Source organism: Megascapheus bottae, chromosome 26, assembly GCF_031878675.1.
Source record: "Megascapheus bottae isolate mThoBot1 chromosome 26, mThoBot2.hap1, whole genome shotgun sequence".
Classification (NCBI taxonomy): Eukaryota; Metazoa; Chordata; class Mammalia; order Rodentia; family Geomyidae; genus Megascapheus; species Megascapheus bottae.
Genome location: NC_143534.1, coordinates 20,548,376 through 20,569,718, shown reverse-complemented (window position 1 = coordinate 20,569,718; position 21,343 = coordinate 20,548,376). Strand labels below are relative to the sequence as shown.

Below are 21,343 nucleotides of genomic sequence, written 5' to 3'. Positions count from 1 at the left end.
CTCTGTTCATCCTAGAGGAGGTGTGGTTGGTCTCTCCAGGCAGGCACTGGCGCACCTCGCAAATCATTTCTCTATTCAACAACTCAGGGCAGCAATTGCAAACCAAATTACCTGTTTCCTCTCATTTTACCAGTGAGTCACTTTTACTCCATTTGTTTCTAGGAGAAAGAAGTCATTCAGCTCTGCTTTGCCTTTATCTCGTCAAACTACACTCTCATGAGGGTTTACCCCCTTTCTGTGGTCTGCTTAGGACCACATCTTCGTCTTTCTAAGGAAGGGGTTGTTTGTTGGGTATGTTAGGATTTTTGTTTCATTGGTTTTTGCAGCAAACCATAGCTTTCTGGACTTATAGAGAGATGCTCACCAATTTTTAAAAGTTGGTCAAAATTCTGTATCTAACATATTCTTCATTGGGTAAAAACTCAGCTTTATCTAAGATAGAACTCTCCTGGTGTGTTTTATCCTCCCCTTCTTCCTCCTCCTCCTCCTCCTCCTCCTCCACTTCTTCCTCCTCCTCTTCCTCCTCCCCCGTCTTCTCACTTCTTCCTCTTCCCCTTCCTCCTCCTTCATTTTCTTTTTGCCAGTACTGAGTCTTGAACTCAAGACTTCTCTCAATCACCTCTCCTCCTCACAGATGACACGCTACCACTTGAACCATGCCTCCAGCCAGAGTTATTTTCCTGGTTATTTTGAACGGGAGTCTCAAGGAATTTTCTACCCAGGTTGGATCTAAATAAATGTCTTCCATCTCAAACTCCTGAGTAGCTAAGATGACAGGTATGAGCCACCAGCACCTAATATTTTTCCTCTTCTTGGAACTTGTGTGTGTTGTGAGAAAAATTCACAATGAGTGCAGTACCATCTGCAGAAGTGTCAGGAGAAATTAATACTCTTTCTTTTTATGGTACTGGAAAGCCATGTTTTGATCCTTTTTCATCTTTACCTTTGTTTTTGTCCCTTCCCTAGTCTCCTACAAGTCTCTAACATTTTCTGTCTCCCTATCATGTTTTACTATTTATTTGACTTGGCAATATCATGTTCCCTCAGTGATCTTCTGATTCAAGTAGCTTTAGACTTGACATAAAAATAGGTCAGGAGAGCCCTAGAGGTGAGTAACGAACAGCTATGAAGAATGCAAACTTCTAATTCCTGTTCAGTCCTCACAGGTAGTTAAGCTTCAGTGTGTGCCATAAAATCTCCTCACCAATATTTATCTCCATAACCTTAACTACCTCTGCCTTTTGGATATCAGAACTCCCCAAAGGACTGTCAACTTAACCATAACTACCTAATGCCTGCCAAACCTCTCTTTATGAGCCGCTATTGAGAGTTTAGCTATTTAAGGCTCATTTTTAAGAAATTTTTATTGGCACTTCATGGCATTTGCTTGATTTACAGTGCTGTAAATAACCACAAATTAGGAAAATTGCTTCTCCTTTAAGGTATAGGCAAAGTTAAATATGGATAGCAAGCCATCTTTCTCAATATAGTTAAAATCCGTTCTGGGTCATTCTTCTAAATGTTTGGGATGAGTAAGTTAAATGAGGTCAGTTCACAAAGAAGTTGAAGATGGGAACTCTGTGTTGCCCCAGAAATATAACTCCTCTGATCCTGAAACTTCCATCACAAAGATGATTTCTGACATTTTATCAAGTATTCAAGGTTGCAAGATATTCAAAATAAGAAGCTGGGCACTGGTGGCTCACAACTTGTAATCCTGGGTACTGTGGAGGCTGAGATCTGAGGGTTTTATATTATTTGATTTGGGATATTCAATTAACCAGCAACAAAAGCCAGAGGTGGAGGTGTGGCTCAAGTAGTAGAGTGCCAGTCTTGAGCAAAAGCAAAGCTCCAGGACAACACCCAGGCCCTGAGTTCAAGCCCCAGGACTGGCATGCACACACACACACACACACACACACACACACACACACACACACACACACACCATCAGGGAAGAAAAGTACTACTTAAAAACCCAGCAATTATATATCATACTCTCCAAAAGCCAAATACATTGAAAGGTTTGTGTTTGTCCTCTGTCTAGAATACTCCACACTTAGGCCATTCACCAATGGTGAAACAGCCTCTGCTTTGAGACTCATAAAGGCCTTTTAGAAGAGAAGCAGTGGATAAAACCTCATCACACAGGGAAAAGTCCCGATGGCTTGAAGCCAACAGAGCTGCCAGTTTCCTCGGCTGCATCTGTCCTTAAAATTATCACCATGCTCGAGAATCACATTCTCTTGCTTTTCTGCCATTGCTATTCTGCAGGAGTATTTTACTTGTGTTCATGATTTACATAATTGAGCTCTATGCTTTGCCTTACCTCCCTCACTCTTCACTCCCTTTTCTTTTCTCCCACTTTTCCCCTTTATGAAAGACTTGCTTCCAAGTCAAAATTGGAACTTTTTGTGTTGACTACAAAACAAAGAAAAAACACCAAAAAGCAAAGCCAACAGCCTAGGCATCAAATTTCTTTATGCACACTCTAGGGGTCGTTTTTTTTTTTATCATATTAATGTTACCCTATAGCATGAAAATTGACTAGGTTGTATTGGATTGTGTACAGTTTTACTGCTGAATCAGGAAGGGTCAAGTTGCACTGACGTTGGTAGACAGATGGAGAGATGGCATGGCTTCTAGGCTAACTTTGAAAATGATGCTCAGATCTCACTAAGAGGAAATTGGAAACAAAGCATAAACCTAGGTAGGCACGCTAGGGTAGCATTTTTGTCTCTATGACAAACATCTAAAAGAAACAATTTAGGAGAAGGAAATATTTATTTTGGCGTATGATTTCATAGTTTTCTGTTCACCTGGCTCCATTTCTCTAGGTATAAAACAAGGCAGGATGTCATGGAGGTGAGAACTTTATGGAGAAAAGCTGCTTATCTGATAGTAGTTGGGAAACAGTGATAGGAAGTAAAAGGAAGAGCCCAGAGCTAAGAATGGTTCACCCTCTAACAAGACTCCATCCTCCATGATTCTTTCCCCTCTCAGTGATCTATTCCAATTTTGATGGATAAACACATTGGTTCCTCTCGGTCAATGCATTCAGAGACATACTCAGAAGTGGGTTTTACAAATATCACAGATATCAATCAGTCTAGTCCAATTGGTAGTCAAGATTGGCCATTACACGAAGTGTAATAGACATTGCAGTTTTCTTAGTCTACACATTATATGGTCTAATGTGGAAGGGACCATCTCAGAATGGTTGGTGTAAAATGGTAGGTGCTTTCAAAGTTCAAGTCTCAAACGAAGGTCAGATTTGATGCCAGAATGATGCATGGGGCTGTGACCTGTGGATCACTCTACCCGAGAAATGGACTGCGACTATTTTAATAGTTTCTACATGTATCTTCCCATTGGTGGTTAGGGCATTAGCCTCACAGAGCCATGGAAGGAGTCTCTTCCCCAAGATATCAGTTGGAGGGTCCTAACATTACAATGAACCCCCAAGTCAAGCCTGACCCCACAGAGAAGGGACTGAAGGAAGAGCAGAGTTGAAGAAGACTGCTCTCCTGCTCATTTAGAAATGTATGGCCATTTTCTTCAAATTAGAGAAGTTGCTGCTACCTTTCTCTTTTCTTATCCAATTCACTTAGTCATCCAATTCTTCATTTCCAGAAATTCTGCTGCCAGGCACTACTCCTTGCTCAACAGAATTAATTCAATCTAAGAGAAAAAAAGAATCAGGTGCTACCTTAACTAGCAATTGCCTAGCTGTCTCTCTCTCTCCCTGGCTCTTTCAACACACACACACACACACACACTTGCAAGTGGGGTACAATACCACCAGATGGTGCAATACTTCAACTTTGCTTTTAAAATTTGTAGTTAAAAGCCTTGATCAACTGAAGTTAAAATGAACTGAGATAATCTTTTTAAACATATATTCTAGGGCCATGTCCCAAATCTGCTCAGTAAAGTCTCCAAGAATAAGAGACAGGACATGCCTGGGTGTGTTGATAGTTCTCAGGTATAGCTGAATGGCAATTACCTGGTTTTTAAAATTCTTGATACAAACTCTAACATGCATTTACATTTTGCCTATCATTCAATTCTTTGTTCTTTAATCAAAGGTTCTTTGGCTTTACAATAGAGTTCCAACTTGTATTTCTCTCCATTCTAGGGAAGTGTGTGTGTGTGTGTGTGTGTGTGTGTGTGTGTGTGTGTTGGACCTGAGCCTGGAACTTAGGGCCTAGATGCTGTCCCTGAACTCTTGCTCAAGGCTAGAGATATACCACTTGAGCCAGTTCTACTTCCAGCTTGTCTGGTAGTTGGCCCTCTTTCTCGGTAGTATTTCTAAGACTCTGACTGGGTACAGGTTGGCTTCAGAGTTGGAGATTGTGATTGATTGTGTCTAATAGTGACCTCTGTCAGTGCTACAGATCAGTGATCACCTAAGATCAGAAGACAGATTTACACCCACCAAGAAAACACAGGAACACCAGCCTTCCTGATCCACGGTCCTTCGTGGAGTTGGCTGGCCCTCAGGAAAATACCCTGCATCAACAAGCAGGCCAAACAAGACTCTCCCTGAATGAATGTGGCCCAATCCAGACCCAGGAAGTGTGCTATCAAAAAAACTCTCTAGGGAGCCTGCAAGTCACTTTGAGTCTTTTCATAGGGAATCTATCCTATTCCTCAGACAGGCCTCGTAAAGCACATTTAAAATAACTCCTTTCCTTCAAGCTGTGAATACTACGGAAGCCGTCTCACAAATATTTTTTAAACCAACTTCAAACAGAACCTAGCCTTAGGTGACCTCATTGGCTGAGAGCTGGTTCCTTCTGGGAAGAGCAGCGGGCCTGTCTACAGGGGTGCAAGCTCAGGCTCAGTACAGCACTTTCAGCTTGCTTTCTTTTCCTTTATTTCTTTTTTCTTTTTACTTTTGTGCCAGTCCTGGAGCTTGAACTCAGGGCCTAGGCACTGTCCTTGGTCTTTCCCAAGGCTAGGGCTCTACCCTGGAGCCATAGCACCACTTTCAGCCTTTTCTGTGTATGTGGTACATGGGCTTCATTCATGCGAGGCCAGAACTTTACCACTAGGCCATATTCCCAACCCCTTCACAGCTTTCTCCAGAAACAAACTGCAGTGGGAATTCTCTATGAAATACTTTGGCTGTGGCCGGGAGTTTGGCCTAGTGGTTAAAGTGCTTGCCTAGCATGCATGAAGACCCGGGTTCGATTCCTCGGTACCATATACATAGAAAAAAGCCGGAAGTGGTGCTGAGGCTCAAGTGGCTCAAGAGGCTCTAGCCTTGAGAAAGTCCAAGGACAGTGCTCAGGCCCTGAGCTGAAGCCCAGGACTGGCAAAAAAAAAAAAGAAATACTTTGGCTGTGTTTGATCAACACATGGCTAGAAGAAAAATACTGATAAGGTGAAAATGGGTTTACTACTAAAATTCTATTCTTTCCTGGACAGGAAAACCCATGAGACTCTTACCTCCAGTTAAAGACCAAAAATACTGAGAAGCAGAGCTGTGAATCAAGTGATAGAGGACCAGCCTTGAGCTCATGGACAGTGCCTAGGCTCTGAGCTCAAGCTCTAGGATCAACATGCCCAAGAAAAGGTGATCCTATGTTTATATATCAGGCTGATACCCAGCACAGAAATACAGCAAACTCTAGGGAAGGAGTCAAATCTGATTTGTCGACACTATAGATGATCAAATTCAAATGGCCATCTAGCTACTCAGGAGGCTACGTTCTGAGGACAGTGGTTCAAAGCCAGCTTAGTCAGGAAAAATCTGTGAGACTTTTATTTCCAATTAATCACACATAACACACACACACTCAGAAGTAAAGCTGTGACTCAAGTGGTTGAGGTCTAGCCTTGATCAAGAAAGCTAAGGTTCAGACTCTGAAGTCAAACCCCAGTACTGGAACAAAAATAACTAATGAAATATTAGCATGGAATTTTATTTTTATTCTCCTTGACAGAGTCTCTGAAGAAAAGCTGAATTTTGAAATGATTATTTTTTAAAAATCACTTCAAGCTTGACATCTGTGGCTTAAGCATATAATCCTAGCTACTCTGGAAGCTGAGATCTGAGAATCACAGTTCAAAGCCATCCCGAGCAATGAAGTCTATGAGACTCGTATCTTTAACTATCCAAAAAACCAGAAGTAGATCTGTGACTCAACTGGCGGAGCACTAGCCTGGGGTTTGTCCTCAGAACGTAGCCTCCTGAGTAGCTAGGATTATAAGCATATGCCACCAGTGCCTGGCTGGGTAGCATTTTAAAGTGATATTTTCCAATGATTTTTTTTTTTACTGTATTGGGATTCAGGGACTCAATGACGAACAACATGCAGCAGAGAGAAGGTCCAGAAGAAAGAAGAGGAGACCCAGTATGTGAGGATGAAAATGGTAGATTAGAGCCAAGAGAAAAGCCAGAGAGAATGGCTGAGAGTGATAACAACCTCTGGCTCTCTTGGCAGAAGCCAAATGTAAGTGGAATAGTCTTGGCCTGGCTTCAGCACATACGTTTTGATTCAAAGAACCACACTGCTGAAAAATAGAAATGAAATCAGTTCCAACATTCACTTAGACAGGGGGAAAATTGCCAGGAAATGTGGAGGGAATGACACTTTGAGTGCATAGCCAAGCATCCCAGATCCTCTCTCCCCAGCACCCCCCCACCCCCGCTTCAGGCAGTATTCACCATGGAAATTACTGCCAATTCCAGAAACCTTTTTCTCTCTCCCTCTCAGCTCCTGGTCCACATGCTTTTCATGGCCCACATCCTGATTCTCTCTCTTCTCTCTCTTCCCTGTCCCTCATCTCATCCCCCCCCCAACTTCTCTTTCTCATGAATATTCTTGTCCTTTAAAATGCAAATCCCGTGTCCTTGCTTGTCCACTGGGTGCTGCTTTCCCACTTGCCTGCATCACCATTTCTAGGCTTCCCTATGAGACACCAGGCTCTTTAGCTGACAAGGCCAGAACGATCTTTAGAGACATAGAGAGGTACAGGAAGGGGACTGTGACCGCAAAACGTGAATATAATTTTCTTGCCCCATCACAGTAGAATCAAGTCTCTTTTCCCTCTCTGGATTTCAAGGGTCTTAGAGTATCTAATTTCAAAAGAAGGAGGAGGAAGAGCCCCTTGGAAAGACAGACACACTGGTGAAGAGACAAACCCCTCTTTTTGACTAAGGGAGTTCTGCCAAGTGAGCTCAAAGGCCAGAATTTTTTTTTAACCGTCCATGCCACAAGATGTAAACGAATCTATTTACTCAGCAAAAATATTTCCTTATTACATTTTGAGTAATTTCCCATTGAAAACAAACAGTGCATGTCAGAAGGAGGGAAAAAAAAGAAAAGAAAAAGGAGAGCCAAACATCCTTGAGGCCAACGAGGCTTAAAATGGACCCAGCTCAGTCATTCTCCATTCTCTTTCAAGAGAGAAAGACAGACAAGTTTATTTTTATTTTTGTCTTTCTATTTTGATTTATTGAAATGGTAAAGCTCAACTGAACTTGGAAAAAGAAATAAATAAAATAATAAAAATAAATTAAATTAAAATTAAAAAATAAAAGCTTCAATCACCTTGGTTTAGGATGAAGCTGGGAAAGAGCTTAACTGGCAAATGACTGGATGACCGTATCTAATCTACTGTTGAGGAAAAGGCATGGTCAAGATTATTTATCTTGGGGTGGGGAGTGTAACCTAGTGGTAGAGTGCTTGCCTAGTGTGCACAAAACCTTGGGTTTGATTCCTTAGTACCATACACACAGAAAAAGCCAAAAGTGGCACTGTGACTCAAGTGGCAGAGCACTAGCCTTGAGAAAAAAAAAAAAGTTCAGGGATAGTGCAAAAAAAAATCATTCACCTTGATGTGGAATGCCTGGCTCAATTCAACAGGTCTGTTTATGAACTCAACTAAGTCCTGAAAAGAAAGAAAATTATGTCACATTCCTTGTTCTAGTAGTCATTCGCTCAATTTCTCTATCTTTCTGTCTCAGTCTCTATCTCAGACTTGGGGTGTGTGTGTGTGTGTGTGTGTGTGTGTGTGTGTGTGTGTGTGTGTGTGTGTAGGTAGGTACTGGGGCTTCTAAGTGTGGCCTGAGTTCTGTCCCTTAGTTTTTCCACTCAAGACTGGTACTCTGATCCTTGTGCTACACTTCTTTTATTCTATTTTTAGCCTCGAGTTGCTAGGACGACAGGTGTGAGACTTCAGAGCCCAACTTCATTAATTCATTCTTTCATTCTTTTCCTGCTCTTGTAAAGTGCCACATTTATCATTTGAAGACTCATATTTCATTCATTTCAGTCCTATTGACTTCTACTATGTACTGTTTACTTGAAATAAGGAAGGGAAGGGGGAAAACAGGATGATTAGGAGGGGGTGGGGGTAGGGAAAGTGGGAGAAAAACATGGGAAGGGGTATCAATGTTCAAGAAGTAATGTACCTACTACCTGATGAATGTAACTGTAACTCCTCTGTAAATCATCACCCCAACAATAAAATAAAATATAAATAAAGGGTGAGGGAAATCTGTTCATTAGGGCTGATCACTCCCTGCCCCCAAAAGAACCAATCAATCCTCTATTAGAAAGTTCATTCCTATTGGTAATATTCTGGGACCTAATGAACATGGAAGAACACAAAATTCCCCACAAGGAGGTCATCTGACATTCACTTTGTGGTTTGCTGTGGCACCTAAATTCACAAATCATATATAATGTATAATTGAATGAATTTTTGCTGACACCTACACCTGTGTGTACCCAACTCTTAAATCTGATTATAGAGCCTTTCCAGGACCCTGGTAGTCTTTCCAGGAAGACCTTTGTGGAATCAGCCTTCCTGACTCTCTCTGCTATTTTCTAACTGGAATACTTGCTTTGTACCAACCTGGTAAATACAGAAGCTGACTTTACAGTTGCAGGTTTATTTGATCATTTCAATAGGAATTTGCTTTCTGAACTGCAGGGTAATTTACCTGCATCTTATACTATAAATCTACTCATTAACTTTTTCTAAGCAAGGTTTCCTACTAAAACTCATTGCTTTGATTATATTTTGTCCAATTGTTTAAGTATAAATCCATTCTTCCACTTCCAATCCTAGCTGATTTATTCTATCTTAGCTCCTCACTTTCCTTGTCATTACAATTAGGCCACTATCCCTACTTTTTGCCTAGTAAAAGTGAATAATAAAGGGATAATATTACACTATCACTCAAATGTATTTGGTTAGGGGCCGGGTACCATATATATATAGAAAAGGCCAGAAGTGATGCTGTGGCTCAAGTAGTAGAATGCTAGCCTTGAGAAAGCTCAAGGACAGTGCTCAGGCCCTGAGTTCAAGCCCCAGGAGTGGCAAGAAAAAATTACATGGATAAATTAAAATATTCAAATTTATTTGATTATTCCCTCAAGTCTGTTTTTATTTTAAAATGCCTACAAACCGTATAACACAGACTTTATTCCTAAAACTCTGTTTAAAATTGATTCTTTTTGGTAAATTAAGCACACCAGCAGCCCTGTTATTTAAAGGAAGTTTTCAGTAAGTCCATTTTGCAAAAGGAAGAAGATTTTTTTTTGCAATATGAATAAAATCCTCTCCCAACCCCTTTCCCAACTCCTCTTCCCTATAACAACAATAACAAAAAAAATCTGTTTTAGAAATTTGGATTTCTGAATAGCAAATGGAGCTTACTCGATCTCATTTAAAAGCCAAATACAAATATTTACAGATTCTGCACCATGACCTTCTCCTATCCATATAAATAATTATGCATTTTCTCAATTTGAGATTTTACTGTTTTTTTTTCAATGGTTTCCTCTCTTGTTTCTTCATCCCCATTCTAGACTATACTGATACTCAGAGCTGAAATGAGATATAAGAAATATCAAAGAGAATTCGCTATTGTTTTGTTTTTCTCTGTAAATGTGGCAAGCCTCTTCATTTTTCCTCCTGGGCTTAAAATTCCTTAACTTGGGTTGATTTCAGCTAATGTTATTCCTGGACTCTCAGAGATAGAGCAATCATGGGAAATAATATGTGTGGATCTGTAGGTCTTATATTTGCTGTTCTTTTAATCCATGAAACTATCAGGCTAAAAAAAAAATCAATTTGTTTGCTGAAGTTAAACTTTCTGGCAAATCCCCCTGGTTTAATGCAAATATCCTTTCCAGCTCAGGGATTTTTTTTTTGCAAGGTTCTTTTATCCCCACCTTACCCTTGATGTAGTTAATAATGGTGACAATTATGAGGGCAAAGGTTCTAAAAATGAGAAAACTTAGCAGCACAAGATAAGCTTTTGCTAGTTGTCCAAGAAATACAATAAAGCATATTATTGAGCCGAGCTTCTGCTCATTAAAGGACCCCGCTTCTGATGATTAGGGTGAGGGCTCAGAGGTTCATGCTGAAGTAATTAGTGGAATTCTTGATTATTTTCTGACAAGTTCAACCCAAAGTTGTTTGGTTACTTTCTATAATTGCAACACATGGAAAACACATGTGTCGGTGACTGGAGTTTGTTCTACTTTAGAGGTGTTGAGAAAATATTTTCTAAAAACGTAGTTCACAAGCCTGTAACATTCCCCAAACCTCCTCCTCTTCCTTCTCTTGCACTAGCAAGAGCTGGTTTCCTGGAAACAGATGCCCAGGCTTCTCGAAGAATGCAAGATTTAGGTCTTAGAAGGTAGTACCTAAATAATGAGTGAATATTGGATAAATAACACCCATTGCTTCCTGTGGGTTTCTCCTTCTCAGTGTTTCTCAGACATTTGAAGTTATCCACCTGACTAGTTCTGTCTTGACCTTGGATTAGTACAATCATCCTCAAAAAAAAAAAAAACTTCCCTTGGCTCTAGTGTTGCTTTCTCCAATCTAATCTACCTAATATATAAATGTGATCACCTATCTTCCCTTCTCAAAAAACATCAGTGTCTTCTTGGGTCTTTAGGATTGAGTTCAAAGAGTGTTCATATAGATTTGTTGCTCCCACCATTCACAACTGAGTGTGAAAGAGGGAAGGGAGTAGTATAGGTGTACATAGCAATCAACTTCAAGGCACGAAGGAGATATTCATCTAGGAAGAAGGAGTATATGCTTCATGATCTGATCTCAGTGGATCCTTTTAACCTAATTCCCATTCAGTTATAGTCCCTAAAGGCTGTGGACTAAAAGGCTGGTCCTTAGTCTGTGTCACTGTTGGGAAATGATAGATCCTTTCAGGAGGGGAGATCAGGAGAGATTTCAGGAAGTTGCCACTACTAGGGGCAGGCACAGATACCCAGTGGGTTATGGTATTGGAGACTTGAGTTCACTTCACTCCAGATTCCGCTGATAGCTTTAGTGACTGAATAAAGAAAAACTTGATTGAAAATGCAATCGGTAGCCAGACCTGAATGTCTCACGCCCATAATCCAGCAACTCAGGAGATTGAGACCTAAGGATCACAGTTCGAAGCCAGCCCAGGAAGATAATCTCAGGGGTACTTACTCCCAATTTATCATCAAAAAGCCAGAAGTAGAGGTGTGGCTTTCATGATAAAGTGTCAGCCTTGGAATCACTGGAGGAGTCTAATGAGAGTATGAGGCCCTGAGAAAATAATAAAATAAAACATAAAATATGAAATAAAATAAAAACAAAGGCAAGAAATTAACTTCTGAGAGGAAACATCAGTAAACCTCTGGAACACTGCTAATCTGGTTACTGGTTCCACAAAGGTGTTCAGAAAGGAAGAAAATTCTATATATATTCAGCAAGTTTCACAATAAAAGCACCAATACCCACAAAACCCATTTTCCAAAATGGACAAGTAGGGCTTCAGAGAATATTAAATACAAGTAATTCAGTTATCCATCCTTCCCCAATGATAGCTTGAGTCTGGAAAACCAGCCATAGTGGGGCTAGAAGTGTCTGAAAACTGCCAACACTTCAAGACGGTGAGTAAATAAGCATGAGCCAGCTTACTCATTGCTGAGGTGCAAGCTTAATTCTTTTAAGGGACGCTTTCATTTTTGTTAATTGCGCATATGTTTCCAATGAAAAAATTTCCAATGTGTATTTGAGCTCACTACCCTTTGGGGAATATTCACAAACATGCCTCATTGCATCCTGTATAAATGCATTAGTATTCCATCTAAAACCCACACAGACAGACATGCATATTTATGGTGTGCGTCTCCGCTCAGGGGACCCACGGTCCTCTGTTTGCATGGAGGTTGACAAGATGTCTGAGATCTTTCCAGAGGGAGGACCCATTCCAGTGGTTTGCAAATGACACAAGTTGCTGACATCCAGTGGCTGTTTGGCTTCATTACAGATGTGTATCTGCCTTAACGTAGGCTGGGACCCGTGCTTGTTTGAAGGAAGCTCTGACCAGTGCTACCACACCCCCTCCCATCCCCTGAGGGTGACTGCTGCTGCTTCTTTGACAGCAAAAGTTCTGCCTTGCCTGGAATGTTCCATGCTGTCAGGCTGAGGGACAAGTGGAGAGCCCGTCACTGGATGCTGAATGCTCAGACAGGCAAAGGACAGAGCCTGGTCTGAAACTGGACCTTCTGTGTCTTCCTCTCTCCTCCCTCCTCCTTCCTGTCCCCTGCCTTACCACCCCCTTCCTGTACCTGAAAGACCTAATGGGGAGTCATTTTCTGATAGAAAACTTAACTGCAATTGTGAAACAGAAGCTATTTTCAAAGAACTCGGCTCTGTGTTTTATTCTTTTTCCAGGCAAAACAGGTTTTGCCTTGGCCAGGCCTGGGTGCCACAGTAGGATATGAGTTGTGACAGCTCTGAAATGCATTCAGAACAGTAAACACTGAGTAGCCCGCAACACCCTAATTTAAACCGGGGGCAGGCTGTGTTTACCAGTGCATGGCCTTCGAGCGCAAGTGGCCTCACTTCAGAAGAAGTCAATTCCTTTTCAATCTGACACAGGGACACACACACACACACACACACACACACACACACACACACACACACACACACAGGAGGAGAAGGAAAAAGTTTGGTTTCAATATGTGCAATTGGTTTCCCCTGGGGGGAAAACTTTAATTCTTGTCAAATGTTTAGGGAGAATGCAAGTGGAAGCTTTCCACATTTGCAGATGTATCCCCTGGCACTTGGGCTCCCCGCTGGCTGTGCTTATTCAGGGACAAAGTGCTTCTGGAAGGTTCCAGTCCTAGACTAGCATGGGAACAAGGAAATAAGCCATCTGACAAGATGGCAGCGTGGCCATCCAGCCATAGTGAACAAGGTGTGCCTCGTGTGGCATGCAGAACAGGCATGGTGGCAGGGACAAGGAGAAGGGGAGCAGAGATTTGCCCATCGCCTCTTTCCAAGAAGGTCAGAAGCAGAGACGGATAAGTCAGAATGAATTCCTCTCATAAAGGTCCTTTTTACTCCCTTTCTTTTGGCCAGCAGGCTCTGTGGATAGAAGGCAGAGCAGAGCAGACCAGGCCAGGCAGGGAGACCTTGACCCCCCAGAAAGGGGGGCAGAGCACAGTGCAGTCCATTGAGCCTGCCAGGCTGCAGAACCAGAGCCCGAGTGTCTTAAATCCAGTGCCCTAGGGAAAGAAGTCAGAAAGTCTAATTATAGCAGGCGACTTTGGGCACTGTGGGCAGAGCTGTGTTTTGAAGAGGAAGGGGAGACTTCATGGGGAGAGTTGGCAACTCCAGCAATGCCATGGAAGCACTACAGACATGTTCCCTTCAAAAAAAGGAAAAAGAAAAAGAAAAAAAATGTCATTACAGTTAAGTAAATATTCTGTAGGTAAACAAAGGCTATGACAGCCTCCGTGTTTTAAGTGAGTAGAGGGTTGAAAGAGATCTTGTAAGGTTGTTTCTAACCTGCACACAGAAGCCTGAGTCCTTTGAAGGATCCAAGAGCTCTAGACACACAACTCTGGGCTCAGATAGCTTCTTCTAACTTCTTAGTGGCCCCCAACTGACTACTCTTCCTAGGGCAGCTTTGACACCTATTACCCTGATCTCTTCTTCCCATCACCCCCCCCCAAACCATTATTCCCCTCGGTCTTCATTCTACGTGGAACTCTGGGCTATATCTGTGTGTGCAAGTAGATTTACTTAAACATTTCCCCTGCCTGTGTGACAAATTGGTCAAGATGCTTTATTCTCCCTGTCGGAATTGCACTGCGCATTGTGGTTATCTAGATCACCAACCTTCCCCTCTCCGCTGCTTTCTCCAGCCCTTTGAGATCACTTCCAACACTAGCTTAAAACATCCTGGCTGCAGTACAGTGAAGATAGAACCCTGGTGTGTGGCAGGCACCTCCCTTTGCCCATGTTAGTAACACTCCCCCGTTTGGCTTGTGGTAGAGTAGGCCAAGGTTATGCTCAGGAGCAGAGCATTTGCCTAGCACACACAAGGCCCTGGCTTCCACCCACAGCACTGCCAAAAAAAGCAAAAGAAAAAATAGTGGAGGGAGAAAGGGGGCGGGAGAAGGGTCAACTTTTCTGAACAAATGGCCTTGGACATATGATGACATTGGTGCAAGTATTACACAGAACCCCTTCATTCACACTTCCAGGTAAGGCACAGAGAGCGCATCACTCCAGCAGAAGCATTATCTTTGAGGTCTGTAATGAGACCTGAGGGAGTGAGTCACATAGATTCTTTGATGGGCCACAAAAAGGCATCATGGTACTTTGAACTAAGACCAAAGACATTTTACAGGGAAAAAAAAAACAAAAAACAAAAACAGTACTTTCTCCAGAATACTACAAGCTATAACAGATGAATCTAATAGGAATACCCATTCCCAGGAAAGCCCATGTGGACACAACACCAAAACATCAAAGTCAAGGGCTTGAGCTACTGGGCAGCCATTGAGGAAGTTCCACAGTCCACTTCTGGGAGTTCTAAGGAAAGGTGACTTCTCAGCTTAAATATCTTACAAGGCTCCACTCAGCCTTTTGATTCTAAGTCAATGTTTTTCAGTTCTTTCCCTCCCTTGGTCTTGGCCAGGACACCCATCATTAGGATGCTGATTCTTCTTTGTGAATCACTCATAGGACAGGCAATTGCTCTGCCATGTCATAAAATATAGTTTCCACTTAAGGTCACAAAAGGATTTGTTGTGAATCCACAGATTCCTGACCTGTTCTTTCTTGGCCAGAAGTCCCAGAAATAGTCCAAAGGAGTCAGAAAAAGGAAGAGAAAAGTGGGTAGGGGGTTCTATTGTCTCAGGCCCAGGCCTGCTCTTGGCAAGTCTGATCCAATCCATCTGGCTGAAACCTTCTATTTTGTACCTTGTAGAACTGTTGAAGAAGGCAGAAGGGAAATTTACAACAACAGTTGCTCATTCCAGCCCAACTGGTTTGGCACCGGGAGACACTATGTTTTTTAGAACAGCTTTTCAACATTCCTGCAGGAGCTGAAATGCATGGAAATGTCCGTTTGGGACCAACTGGATGTTTATGTCTGGGCAGAAATAGGTGACCCAAAGGAGACTGATGGGACAAATTGGGGAGGAAGACAGGGATCAGGGAGGAAAATGGGAGTGCAGAGAGCACATGGCTTTCTCTGTAGCACCGAAGCAGCCTTTTGCCACGATTAGCCTACTTGTGCTGAAGCCAAACTCCATTTAGCATTTTCTTCCCAGGGACTCCAGTGTTCTGACTTCCACTGGAAGCTGTGAGGTGGAGGATCCATTGGTGGCTGGGACAGCATTCCGTGAGGCACACTAGCCTACATGAAGCTAGAACAGCAGGCTGCAGAACGAGCTAGAAATAATGGAGGACTTAGAAACCAGGAATGGGCATGTTTCTCAGACACAGATTTTTATCATTTCTTGGAGATGATCTCATTTATCAAATGAGGTGCTTGGGACTTGGTGACCTTTCTATCTAGCCACCCATGGCTTCAATGGTCCTCGACTATTCTCTTCCTTACAAATCAGATAAATCACTGAAGTAGATAAGGAGAAAATAACTCTTTAACCACCCGTGATTGGAAAAGGCCAATATTGCTTTCTTTTAAAATGTATTTATTTTTAATTTTTTATTACCCTTAAGAAGTTGTACAAAAAGGGTTCACTTTAACATGTCAGTTCATAAGTACAGTGTACCTTGATCAATGTTATCCTCTTTCCTCATTCTCCCCCACAGAAATTACTTTTGATAGAGGTGGAACCCTTTTTTTATTTTCCATCTGTGTGTGTGTGTGTGGTGTGGTGTGTGTGTGTGTGTGTGTGTGTGTGTGTGTGTGTGTGATCCTAAGGCTTGAACTCAGGGCCTATGTACTGTCCCTAACCTTCTGTGCGCTACCACTTAAGCACAGCTCCACTTCCAGCTCTTTGGTGTTTAATAGGAGTTAGGTCTCAGATTTTCCTACCAAGACTGGCTTCAAACCATGCTCCTCAACCCTCAGCCTCCTGAGTAGCTAGGATTACAGGTGTGAGCCATCAGTGCACATCATAAGAGGACACTTTCTAATTTGAAAAGCATGATCACTGCAGTTAATTTGTTGGATTAAATCTATGACCCATGACTATACACACACACATTTTCTTTCCAAAACAGTCCCATTTTGAAGATTCTGACCCATCCGCTTAGTTGTGAATTCTGCTAAGAATTGCTGCGAATTTGTTAAGGAACTATGATTAGGAACTTAACTGACTAGTGGGGAAATGAAGAGAAGCAAAATAATAGAGATAGGATACTATTTTGTGACTGATTTTTAGCCAGAGTCTACGATTTTCGTGTGTCTTTCAGGATGAGTCTTGTATGAGCGCCAAGAGGAAGCCCTGATGTTAGGCCATCCTACCCTCTGGTGATCCATATCCTCTGAAGCTTCCTCACTAAGTCTAAGACGTTTTGGTGCAGCAATGAGCACACCAGGGAAACAGCCAAGAGTCCTTACCCATGCTCTCGGGAGATCCAGCCCCTAGTGCAACTTCCACTCTCGCTGCCCTTTTTGCGCTGCTTTCCCAAATCTGGCTTGGTTCTGGGGCCTTTGAGGAAAGGATAGGACTGAGATTGAGGTGGACAGAGGGTATGGATGTTGCCTGACCTCTTTCAGATGGACCACAGGGCATGCTCAGTTGACCCCCACAATCACACAATAGCCTCTAAAGCTGCCCCTTGCCTGTTAATCCACAGCTTCTTATGCAGCTCCTCATGTTTTCCAAGCGCTACCAGCCCCTCAGTGATTTGTTTAACATTGCTCTTGTAGAGTTGCTGCCTCTCATAGAGCCGCGTCAGCATGCCTCCTTCTTCTTCAGAGACAGCCAAGAGAAACTATTAAAAAATGTGTTTGAAATTACACATTCCCCAGTCTCCTTGACAGAGGAGCTTTTGCAAAGCTCGTTAAGAGAGCTGGAGAAAATTCCATAGCACATTTCTGGGGTTTATGGTTATTATTTTGCATGTGCTGCTGAGCTAATAGAATATGACTTTGGATATCCATGATCCAAGAAGGAGGGGGAGAAAATGGCTGCCTAAATCTCAAGGCTTTAATACTGGAACAGCTGACGTGGCTACCATTTTGGCCATCCACTTCCACTCACTGGACTTGCAGATTTAGCAAAAGAAAATGGAATCCAAGGGGACAAAGACAAAGAGGAAAGGAAGAAATTAAGCAAGATCTAGGAACCATTCCTTCCCTGACCGCATCTGTCTCTCCTTGCTTCTCTCTCCATTCTTTCCTGTCTTTTCAAATATTGCATGGGAAGAACTCAGATTATTTTAGAGTTTTTCTTCTGACTCTGTGAAACTGAAGTGCATCAGCTCTGGACAGTGAACATTAAAAATAATGTCCATAAGGCACCTTGGTAAGTGGAAGCAGTGTGTTCAGTTCAATTTTCTCCTCCAGTTACCATCAGTGACCTCCAGAACTCTCTGTGTCTTACATAATCTTCTAGCAAGCAAAGCCACTGTTGCTTCTGTTGGAAAGAATGCTTCCCTTGAACTTCTTCCTTTCTGTCCTAGCTTGACAGTGGGGGATCCAGCCTCTCTCCACACATGGAAACTGCAGACACAGACCCCATGTGCTCACTGTTCTCTGCCTAATCAGAGGCTGAAGACTCCGAGTAGGAGTGACATTCTCTGCCACCTTGTGGAAGCCGATCTTTCCCTATAAAAATAATAAAGTCCAATGACGTTCCTGTGGAGCAAAATGTGAAACAACACCATTTGACCTTGGGCCATGTAAATAAGTTTTAACAAGGAAAAGCTCAAACTTGCTGAGGACTGCTAACGAGAAACATGCACTGAGAAATGTAACGTGGGAGAACTTCAGGGGTGAAATTTTGAATCCATTGGAAATACCTGATTTCCAAAGTGTTAGAAATGTCTGAGGGTAAGCTTTAGCCTATTGTTAAACATATTCATTTTGATTTGAGGTGTCATTATAAAGCCATCTTTCAAAGTACGGACACTAGACTTTTTTTAATGCTGATTAAAATTCTTCGGGTCTAAACAAACTAGAGGAGAAAAACATTCTAGTAGAGCCAATGTGTCTTTTTATAAAATACACATGAAAGATTTTTTTTTCTTTTTTTTTGCCAGTCCTGGGCTTGAGCTCAGGGCCTGAGCACTGTCCTTGGACTTTCTCAAGGCTAGAGCTCTACCACTTGAGCCTCAGCACCACTTCCGGCTTTTTTCTATGTATGTGGTACCGAGGAATCGAACCCGGGTCTTCGTGCATGCTAGGTAAGCACTTTAACCACTAGGCCAAACTCCCGGCCCCACATTAAAGATTTTATAGGACATACTACTAATACTAAAACAATTCCTATACTAGGGATTGAATTTAGGGCGGTATCACGTAAGCCATGCCTCTAGCCCTCTTTTTTATTTATTAGTATTATTACTATTGGTGGTGGTGGTGGTGGTGGTCGTGGGGTGTGTGTGTGTGTGTGTGTGTGTGTGTGTGTGTGTGTGTGTGTGCGCGCCAGTACTTGGGCTTGAACTCAGAAACTAGGTCCTGTTCCTTAGTGTTTTCTGCTCAAGGATAGCTCTCTACCACTTGAGCTACAGTTCCATTTTTTACTGGAGGGCAACAATCTCAGGGCCTTTACTGCCCAGACTGGCTTTAAACCCTATCCATAGGTCTCAGCCTCCTGAGTAGCTAAGATCAAAGGCCTGAAGCACTGGTGCCTGAGTCACATTGGTTATTTTTAAGGTGGGATCTCGCTTTATGTTTGGGCTGACCTTGGCTACAATCCTCCTGTTTGTGCCTCCTCTTGTTGCAGAAGATGGCAGCCATAAAAAGATGCCATTTTGCTCAATCATTGTGCTTCCTTAGAAGCTGGGGTAACAACCCAACATACTCAGCCACTGGGGGAGATGGAGATTCTCTGGTTCTGGCTTTGGTCTCCTGATCTCCTAACTAGGAGGAATATAAACGAATTTGTTACTCTGCACATAGTTCAAAAGACTTAAGTAACCATTTCCAGAATGAATTCTTGAATTATATCCATACCTGAAAGGACTTCATTTCCACAACTCTATTGTAAGCTGTTGATTTATCTGGATATTTTTCTTCCCATTTCAACTTTTAACCTACAGTAAGGACCAGATTTTTCTGACAAGACCTGCCTTAGGACAAACAGAGGAGGGAGTGCCCCACATTGACCTTATCGCCCTTAGGACAGACTTAAGAGGGACAGTTTTTTTTTCATATATTTTTTATTGTAATTAATAGAAGGGTTACATGATATTTGCCAGATAGAAGGTGCATTAGTTCACATACATTGATACCCTTTCTCATGTCTTGGTCCCCATTTCCCTCCCCCCCACTCCCACCCCTCATCTTGTTTTCCCCCCCTTCCCTATCCAATTTCAAATAACCAAATACAAATAAATTCAATATATCAGATAACAAAGTGAGATACTGTAACACTATGAGATAACCAAGAGACAGCAAAAGAGATGAGAGATAACATAGTACATTAAGGACAACAATCACTCATTATATGGCTTTTGTTTCTATATCCTAGAGGTCCTTTCAATTAGCTTCATACTATATGGCCTTATGTATCAAGGTTTTGCTCTATTGCAAATCTCTGCTAGTAGAGCCCAAGGTTTCTACTGATTATGACGAATGAGGGAAACCATTGAGCCTAAGTTCCTTTGAGTCTGGATTACTTCACTTAATATGATTTTTTCTGTCTTTCCTTTTCCTAACAAATGGGGCCATGTCGTTCTTTATGATAGCAGCATAGAATTCCATTGTGTATGAATACCACATCTTGTTGATCCACTCATCAACTGAGGGACATCTAGGTTGGTTCCATATCTTTGCTATGGTAAATAGTGCTGCAATGAACATTGTTGTGCTAGTGGATTTAGTATGTCCTTATTTCTGGATGATTGGGTAAATGCCAAGTAGTGGAATTGCTGGGTCATAGGGGAGCTCTATGTTTAGTCTTTTGAGGAACGGACAGTTATGTTTTTATGTAAGAGGTATTTGACCTTGTATGTGTCCTGCTGCACATATGACTTGGCTTAGATATAGAGCTCCAGTGCTTTGTCTTCTGCCCAATTGGACTATGTTGGTTGACAAAGTATGACTATGGGAAACCAGTGAACAATTTCTACACCCAATGTAACAGCTAAATTTGAATTATTGATTCGGTGTCAGACTAGCAATGTGTGTGTGTGTGTGTGTGTGTGTGTGTGTGTGTGTGTGTGTGTGTGTGTGTTGGTATTGGGACTTGAACTCAGAGCCTGGTCACTATCCCATAGATTTTTCACTCTAGGCTGGGACTCTACCATTTGATGCATAGCTCTACTTCTGGCCTTTTGGTGGTCAGTTGAAAGTAAAAGTCTCTTGGGCTGCCTGATCAGGCTGGCTTTAAAATGTAATCCCCAGATCTCAGCTCCTTGAGTGTGCCGCACTAAAACTAGCATTTTACAACTTGGCCATAAGGAAAATATCCGTAAAAGGGGTGGCAGTGGTTCATGCTTGTACTCCTAGCTACTTAGGGGGCTGGGATCTGAGGATCATGGTTCAAAGTAAGCCCAGGCAAGGAAGTCCATGAGACTTATCTCCAATAAACTGCTCAAAAACTCCAGAAGTGGCACTGTGGCTCGAGTGGTAGAGTGCTTGCCTTAAGCAAAAGAAGCTCAGGGAGAGCACCCAGGCCCATAGTTCAAGCCTCTGGAGCAGCCAAGAAAATAAAAATAGAAAACACAATGTCTGTAATTCGGTAAGGAAGTCTTTTCTTGAAATGCACAGGCCATCCAGACAGGGAGGCAGGAATGATCACTTCTGTGCCTCATTTACCTCTATGTGGAGACACAGCTGTAAAGGCCATTTCCAACAACTGCAAAGCCAGAAGTCAAAAGCTAAGGACTTTCCCAGGGGGGAGCATCCCGCATCTCAGGCAGCATTCTGCCTTCA

General features: G+C 42.3%; 1 long non-coding RNA gene across 2 annotated transcripts in view; it reads right to left on the bottom strand.

Annotated features, from left to right (window-relative positions):
* Positions 1 to 3,468: 3,468 nt before the first annotated feature.
* The window catches only part of LOC150046053 (uncharacterized), a 51,172-nt gene continuing 33,297 nt past the window's right edge, over positions 3,469 to 21,343 (bottom strand). For both annotated transcript variants that reach the window (XR_016532675.1, XR_016532674.1), the window contains exons 3-5: positions 9,782 to 9,849; positions 7,846 to 7,902; positions 3,469 to 3,681 (exon numbers count right to left, since the gene is read on the bottom strand). This is a non-coding gene — a long non-coding RNA (uncharacterized LOC150046053). The remainder of the gene's footprint in view (positions 3,682 to 7,845; positions 7,903 to 9,781; positions 9,850 to 21,343) is intronic.